Here is a 7,729-nt window from a genome sequence, read left to right on the forward strand (position 1 = left end):
TGCTCAAAGTTTGTTTTAGACTGCCACGTAGTATATTTTTTAAAATGTGTAATAATCAAATAATGTTTACTTGACTTTTATCATCTGTAAGGTAACGTATCTTGGCTTTATTTATTGCATGATTTTCTGTATATTTGCTGATAAACTTAACATGTGCTGCATTTCCCCTTCTGTAGGCGATACACTTGCATCAAGAGTGGCTGCTTCACAGCTTTCATGTTTTGGCTGCCCTGAACTAATCGCTAAAAGTTGGCAAGATTATGAGAATATTGCTATGAAACTGCGAACTGATGTGGAATAGTAAGTTGAAAGTATTGTGAATATAGATTTAAAGAAACATTGCTAAGTTGACTGGTACACGTGGATGTTGCCCATCTGTTAGGGTGCATATGCACTTACTAAGCCCCCTGTAGCTTTATAGGGTTCAGTTTGTTTTCTGGTTGAAGTCAGGTCAGATCCAGCTAAAAAAAACTTCATGCTTCTGGAGTTAGACTGTGCGCCCATTGTATGCGCACAACATCCCATGAAAAATCTATGTATAAAGCTTAGCATGTTTTAGTGACCCAAACATCATGTGGTGTAGTAGATCAAGATCGCCCACCTTCAACAGTATTCCTGCCAGTAGAAGTGCAAACATCCCGCTTCCAAGAGTCCTCCCTGTTTAGATCTATAGCATGTCCTTTGTTTTGTAGCAGAGCAAATAGCCATCAGAGCATACCTCTAGTAAAAACACTACTATGGCTCTGTGAATTTGCTGACCAACGTACTAGTTTGGATGATAGCATAGCCGATACAATATGGAGGCTGTAACCTTCAGGCATAGGGAACTTTTCCATGATTACTGGAAGCAAATTAAAGCAGTTTGCAAAGGGTTAGGCTGGACAGCCATAAAAATGAGTAAAATTAGGAAAATGCATGTATTGGGGGACCTCAAAAAAAAAGTATAAAATCAGAGAATTTTAAATTACATTGTGTAAAACGGAGATTTCACTGTACAAGGAAAAAAAAGGTACAAGAAGGAAATCTATTTGGTGACATATACCTTGTTGCCTGTCAAGGGTGACCTGGTTATATGGATAAGGTGGTCTACAGCTGAACTTTTCCCTGGTGTGGAGATATAGATATACATATATATCCCCCTACTGCTGGCTATTTCTAAAACAGACGTTTCTTCCTTATACAGGGCCGGATTTACATAGTGGGCACCCCTAGGCCCACTGCCGTTCATCGCCCCTGTCCCCACCCCTTTATTCGTGCAAATTTTCATCATCTGCACTGGAGAAATGGGGAAATTTAAAAAATGATTGTATCTACTGCTCATCCCCAGTGTTTTTGAATAAATGTGGGTGTGGTTGGACAGCATGCCGCCCCCCTAAAATCCAGGCCTGTCCTTATATGAAATTAGTTTACAACAAACACATAACCAGTTATATTTCTGTTTTCAACATAGAATTATTTTCAGTTATGTTAGTGTAAGATTGTGTTTTGTTCAGTGGTGGGAATTATAGAGGGGACAGACCCCACACTCTGGGGGCAACAGAGGGCCCTGATTTTGTGCAGGAAAATAGTGAAATGTTGTGGGAGGAGTCCTCAAAGCCCAGCTGTCACCTGTCTAGTTCTGATCTGACACTTTGGTGCAGTCTGTCATTATTAATGAAATGAAACCTTCTCTTTCGCAGCCTGAAAAAGATCCACGCTAAAGTCTGGAAGCAAAGGATATCCAGCCCACTTTTCAACACCAACAATACACAATGGATCTGGAGAGATTGTATTTAGAAATGTGGGAGCATTTTGCTGCGGGAAACAAACGTGATCATCTCATCAAGCCTGTGGAAAGCACCGAATCCGCTTAACTCTCTGATGGCTCCGAATATATCGGCCAAACTCGTTGGAGAGCTTTTTTTTGCTTTTTTTTTTTGCTACATCCATCAAATCTTGCAAGTTGCCATCCAAATATGATACCATGGGCAGTTTTACTTGTTCATATACATTTTTAGCCTTGTATTGCAGTATATTTGGAATTTAAACTTATTAGTTTGTGTCTGCTAGTTCATTCGCAGCTTGAAACTCTTCACTAACTGTGCAGGTTAAATAATAAAAAAATTAAAAAATCGTAAGCATCATTAATGGTGTTCTAGTCCTTTTTTTTATAGGGTTTTATAAACCACTTGTAGCCTTTTAATGTCTGGCATCTGTTTACAAGCAAACTGTGTGTTTACGGTTGGTATAGATGAGATAGATGTCTTTAACCCTCCCCAGTAAATGTCTGCTTTATTTGATTTTCTTACCAACCTATACATGTCTTGAATTAATCCGTGTGTTAATACAGTGAGATACGAGCAGCCGCCTCCTTCTCATGTCTGTGTGATGACAGATACGGAAGGTCAACGTGTGGTATGTGTTTTAAGAAATACAAAACTTTTTTCTGTATCTACCTTTACATTTTGCACGCAGCCCACTTCCTAAAATGTCTCACTCGCGGAATGCTGGGAAACCAAGGAAACTCAACCCTTTTCACTTTTGCTGATCTTGTGTGGATGTGAAATGTATGTGAAAGAGAAGCATGTGCTCTGATTCTTTAGGAAAAGATATTGTTGGAAATTTTTTAAAAGAAATTGGTTTGTTTCCATCATCACCTTCTCAAGCATAGGAGGTTCTGAAGCAATACTCGTACCATTTGCTCTTATGCCATTAGAATATCGAAATGGCATATCTAATCATAATCCGTTATGAAATAAGCCCTATAGATTCTTAGTGTGTATATATAGTAATGTATAAAAAGCATTCACCATACAAATTACACACCATATTTAGTCTTCTAATTCCAAACAGCCGCACCAGCCTGATAATGCCCTAGTTTGTGCATATTCCATCAACAGTTGCCAACAGATCATTTCCTGGCAACTCTCGTCTCTTTAAAACATCACTTATTTGAATTTGGGTTTCTGAGTCAATGAGATGTCCTCAGGGCTTTGTGTCCTGTTCTCGTGGCCAAAGGTGAAGGAACTGGGAGATACAGAAGAACAAATCATCTGAAAACATTAAACACGGGGTAACAAGTCCTTATAAAACGGGCACTACAGGTTTTATTTACAAAACTGCTGCTATCCAACAAAGGAGAAACCTAAAACATTCATCCATTAATTTAATTCAAATCCAAAAGGACACACATATAATGCTCTTAAGAGTATTGGTAAAGATTTAACAGCAGTGATGCAGTCAGGCCTGAGATTCATACAGACAAATACAAGAGGTCCTCTGCACTCAACCCATTATCAATATATTAATGACATTGAGACATTTTGTGCCTCGAACTGTTAAAAGATAACTTCCCCTTCAAACAAAACAGGGATTGTTTGTCCATATATTGCAATATATTTAAGCTGGCCAACTACGTCAGTCATCCCATATGAGGCCAGTCCTACACTCAAATTGCATTTGATTCATTATACATTTTACACTGGGAAAAAGTTTTACCTGCAACTCACTTGCTGCTTTCAAGGTTAAAGTGATACACTAAAAAATTGTTCTTCAAAATATTAATGTTCATTAAAAGTTACCTATAGCTCTTGTTGATCGTTTTTCATTGCTGTTTTTGTAATTAATTGTTACTTGAAGTTCCCAAACCTGACCCTAATGCTAATGGGCTCTTGCTGCACAAATATGGCAGCCTCCTCATAAGGGGAACATGGGGGATCAGATGGGTAATGTAAAAGCATCTGCAAATACTTTTGTCAAAATTAGAGATAGTATTCCAAAAAATATTTTGATAGATGTAAAAATAGGTTAAATTTCTGGTGTCCGTATCACTTTAAAACTCCCAAACATGGTTGCCCTTTTATTGGCTACTACTGGGATCACCTGACTATAGTTGGAAAGGGTGGGAGCTACAACATGGAGCTGACCACTGCTCCTGTATAAACTATAACAAACAAGGTAAAGTTGTGCTCACCACTAATTTTTAAAAAACAGGTGGAGGTGCAATGAGGCTGTGACCACAAAATACATAATAGACAAATACAAGAGTCCTCTGTGCTCCACCCAATATCAATATATTAAGGCCCGAAATTCAAAATAGGCCGAACAGCCCCCCCCACCAGCCCAATAAATAGTGACTGTGTATGTCGGGGCTTTCTCCTTCTCTGTTCTGCCTACCCTATGCTCCCTGTGTGTGCCTTGCTCTCCCTGTGTGTGCCCTGTACTGCCTGTGTGTGGCATACTCTGCCTGTGCGTGACTTTGCCTGCGTGTGTCCTACTCTGCCTGTGTGTGCCCTGCTCTGCCTGTGTGTGGCCTCTCCTGCCTGTGTGCCCTGCTATGCCACTGTGTGACATACTATGCCTGTGTGTGCTCTACTCTGCCTGTGTGTGACATACTCTGCCTGTGTGTGCCCTGCTCTGCCTGTATGTGCCCTACTCTGCCTGTGTGTGCCCTGTTCTGCCTGTGTGTGACATATTCTGCCTGTGTGTGCTCTACCCGGCCTGTGTGTGACATACTTTGCCTGTGTATGCCCTGCTCTGCCTGTGTGTGCCCTATTCTGACTGTGTGTGACATACTCTGCCTGTGTGTGCCCTGCTCTGCCTGTGTGTGACATACTCTTCCTGTGTCTGCCCTGCTCTGCCTGTGTGTGACATACTCTGACTTTGTGTGCCCTACTCTACCTGTGTGTGACATACTCTTCCTGTGTGTGCTGTGCTCTGCCTGTGTGTGACATACTCTGCCTTTGTATTACATACTCCAGCTGTGTGTGCCCTGCTCTGACTGTGTGTGACATACTCTGGCTGTGTGTGACATACTCTGCCTGTGTGTGCCCTACTCCACCTGTGTGTGCCCTGCGTGTGACATACTCTTCCTGTGTGTGCCCTGCTCTGCCTGTGTGTGACATATTCTTCCTGCGTGTGCCCTGCTCTGCCTGTGGGTGGCATCCTCAGCCTGTGGGTGGCATCCTCAGCCTGTGTGTGCCCTGCTCTGACTATGGGTGGCATAATCTGCCTGTGTGTGCCCTGCTCTGACTGTGGGTGACATACTCTGTCTGTGTGTTCCCTACTCTGCCTGTGTGTGCCCTACTCTGCCTATGTGTGCCCTGTTATGCCTGTGTGTGCCCTGCTCTGCCTGTATGTGCCCTACTCTGCCTGTGTGTGCCCTGTTCTGCCTGTGTGTGACATATTCTGCCTGTGTGTGCTCTACTCTGCCTGTGTGTGACATATTTTGCCTGTGCATGCCCTGCTCTGCCTGTGTGTGCCCTATTCTGACTGTGTGTGACATACTCTGCCTGTGTGTGCCCTGCTCTGCCTTTGTGTGACATGCTCTTCCTGTGTCTGCCCTGCTCTGCCTGTGTGTGACATACTCTGCCTGAGTGTGACATACTCTGACTGTGTGTGCCCTACTCTACCTGTGTGTGAAATACTCTTCCTGTGTGTGCCATGCTCTGCCTGTGTGTGACATACTCCAGCTGTGTGTGCCCTGCTCTGACTGTGTGTGACATACTCTGGCTGTGTGTGACATACTCTGCCTGTGTGTGCCCTACTCCACCTGTGTGTGCCCTGCGTGTGACATACTCTTCCTGTGTGTGCCCTGCTCTGTGTGTGACATATTCTTCCTGCGTGTGCCCTGCTCTGCCTGTGTGTGACATACTCTGCCTGTGTGTGACATACTCTTCCTGTGTGTGCCCCACTCTGCCTGTGTGTGACATACTCTGCCTGTGGGTGGCATCCTCAGCCTGTGTGTGCCCTGCTCTGACTATGGGTGGCATAATCTGCCTGTGTGTGCCCTGCTCTGACTGTGGGTGACATACTCTGTCTGTGTGTTCCCTACTCTGCCTGTGTGTGCCCTACTCTGCCTATGTGTGCACTGTTCTGCTTGTGTGTGCCCTGCTCTGCCTGTGTGTGCCCTACTCTGCCTGTGTGTGACATACTCTTCATGTATGTGCCCTGCTCTGACTGTTTGTGACATACTCTGCCTGTGTATGCCCTGCTCTGCCTGTGTGTGACATACTCTGGCTGTGTGTGACATACTTTGTGTGTGCCCTGCTCTGCCTATGTGTGACATACTCTGCCTGTTTGTGACATACTCTGCCTGTGTGTGCCCTGCTCTGGCCTGTGTGTGACATACTCTGTCTGTGTGTGACGTTCTCTTCCTGTATGTGACCTGCTCTGCCTGTGTGTGACATTCTCTGCCTGTGTGTAACATACTCTGCCTGTGTGTGCCCTGCTCTGCCTGTGTGTGACATATTCTGCCTGTGTGTGACATACTCTGTCTGTGTGTGACGTTCTCTTCCTGTATGTGACCTGCTCTGCCTGTGTGTGACATACTCTGCCTGTGTGTAACATACACTGTCTGTGTGTGCCCTTCTCTGCCTGTGTGTGACATACTCTGCCTGTGTGTGCCCTATTCTGCCTATATATGCCCTACTCTGCCTGTTTGTGACATACTATTCCTGTGTGTGCCCTGCTCTGTCTGTGTGTGGCATACCCTTCCTGTTGGTGGCATACTCTGCCTGTGTTTGCCCTGCTCTGACTGTGTGTGACATACTCTGCCTGTGTTTGCCCTGCTTTGCCTGTGTGTGCCCTACTCTGCCTGTGCATGCCCTACTCTGCCTGTGTGTGCCCTGCTCTTCCTGTGTGTGACATACTCTGCCTGTGTGTGCCCTACTCTACCTATGTGTGACATACTGCCTGTGGAAGATAAGCCTGATATTTGTTCTGGAGGTTTGTTAGCATTTTAAAATAAATTATTGTTAGGAGCCCTGTGTTATCCAAGAGGAAGAGTAGGCATATGGATTTAAGGGTATGTCTTAATATGACAACTTTCACATATAAGTGATTAGTGGTATCCCTGCAGTCAGCACCAACCATTTGGTTTTTTGGTGTACTACCACAATTATTGCGGACATGGTCTTGTGATAACATGGGTGTGGTTTAAAAACAGGGAGTGGTCAACACTGGCTTCCATTATCGGCCCTCCACTATGAAGCCGGAAATATTTCGGCCCTCTGTACCAAAGACAGCACTGGTCTATGTCATCTTCCAGCAGCCCTCTGGCATTTGCCACAAACCATGGATTGAAAGTCTAGGCCTGGATGCAGGCATCACTCAAAATAATTTATTACTGAATGCCACAGAGTGTGATAAAATTACAGTATTCTATCTGCTGGTTATAAATAACAGGTCCTGATGCCTTAATAAGGTTCTCTGTTGATTTTGCAGACAAGGAGTAGACCTAGTATAACCTGCACAACATCCACATGCAATATGAGTGGGTGATGAATTTGGCTGCTCATCCCAAACCACTGAATACACAACTGTGTTACTATAGGCACCATCTCTCCCTACTTTACCTGCTAGTCCACAGACCCCTTCCAGAGACTATTATCCCATTGTTACTATAGGCACCATCTCTCCCTACTATACCTAATATCCCACAGCTACAGTCCCTTCCCAAAGACTATAATCCTCACTGCTACTATAGGCACCATCGCTCGCTACTATACCTGCTATCCCACAGTCACAGTCTCTAACCAGAGACTATTATCCCACTGCTACAATAGGCACCATCTCTCCCTACTATACCTAATATCCCACAGCTAAAGTTCCTTACCAAAGACTATTATCCCCACTGCTATTATAGGCACTTCTCTCCCTACTATACCTGCTATCCCACAGTCACAGTCTTTAACCAGAGACTATTATCACACTGTTACTATATGCACCATCTCTCCCTACTATACCTGCT

General features: G+C 44.2%; 1 non-coding gene across 1 annotated transcript; it reads left to right on the forward strand.

The window, feature by feature from the left end:
* Positions 1 to 170: 170 nt before the first annotated feature.
* On the forward strand, positions 171 to 2,123 carry LOC108716851. The gene is made up of 2 exons (XR_005961280.1): positions 171 to 300; positions 1,680 to 2,123. It is a non-coding gene; the product is annotated as an uncharacterized LOC108716851 (transcript).
* Positions 2,124 to 7,729: the final 5,606 nt, after the last annotated feature.

This window comes from Xenopus laevis, chromosome 5L (genome assembly GCF_017654675.1).
Source record: "Xenopus laevis strain J_2021 chromosome 5L, Xenopus_laevis_v10.1, whole genome shotgun sequence".
Taxonomy (NCBI): domain Eukaryota; kingdom Metazoa; phylum Chordata; class Amphibia; order Anura; family Pipidae; genus Xenopus; species Xenopus laevis.